The sequence below is a fragment of the Chaetura pelagica genome, unplaced genomic scaffold, assembly GCF_000747805.2.
Source record: "Chaetura pelagica isolate M959 unplaced genomic scaffold, ChaPel_1.0 scaffold583, whole genome shotgun sequence".
Taxonomy (NCBI): Eukaryota; Metazoa; Chordata; class Aves; order Apodiformes; family Apodidae; genus Chaetura; species Chaetura pelagica.
This window is the reverse complement of record NW_009952719.1, coordinates 131,044-131,544: the sequence shown is the minus strand read 5'-3', so window position 1 is coordinate 131,544 and position 501 is coordinate 131,044.

The window sequence follows — 501 nt, the reverse complement described above, 5'->3', positions numbered from 1 at the left end:
TCAGCAGGTGCAGGAGGAGGTGAATTTCACCACCTGAAGAGGCATCTTTTCCCAGTTCAAACTCTCTGATCACTCTCTGACCTCTCTTAACTCCCACATGAAGAGTCCATGGGAGGTGGCACCCCTGCAGAGAGGCTGAAACCACGGGTCTGGTGGGCCTCTCTGTGCCTAGGTAAAGGCTACCAAAGAGGAGCTCTGGAGCCCAGCCACCCTACTGAGGCTGATGTGGGTGCTTGAAGCACAGCAGAGCCCAGGCCAGAGCTGCAGCAGGAGCCCTTCCTGCCCGTTTTCTGTGGCTGTGTGCAGGAGGGAGGGGAGCAGAGTCTCCTCCACCGCTGCTCTGTGCAGCAGTGCCACAAAGCCCAGGGGCTTCATATCTGGGCCATGCTACATATAGCATCCATGGGGCCTTGCTGGGCTCCCAGGGGCCAGTCTGTCTCTCCAATCAAGGGCAAAGCTCCTCTGCAGCTTCCCTTTCTTGTCCCTCCAAGATGGGGTGGG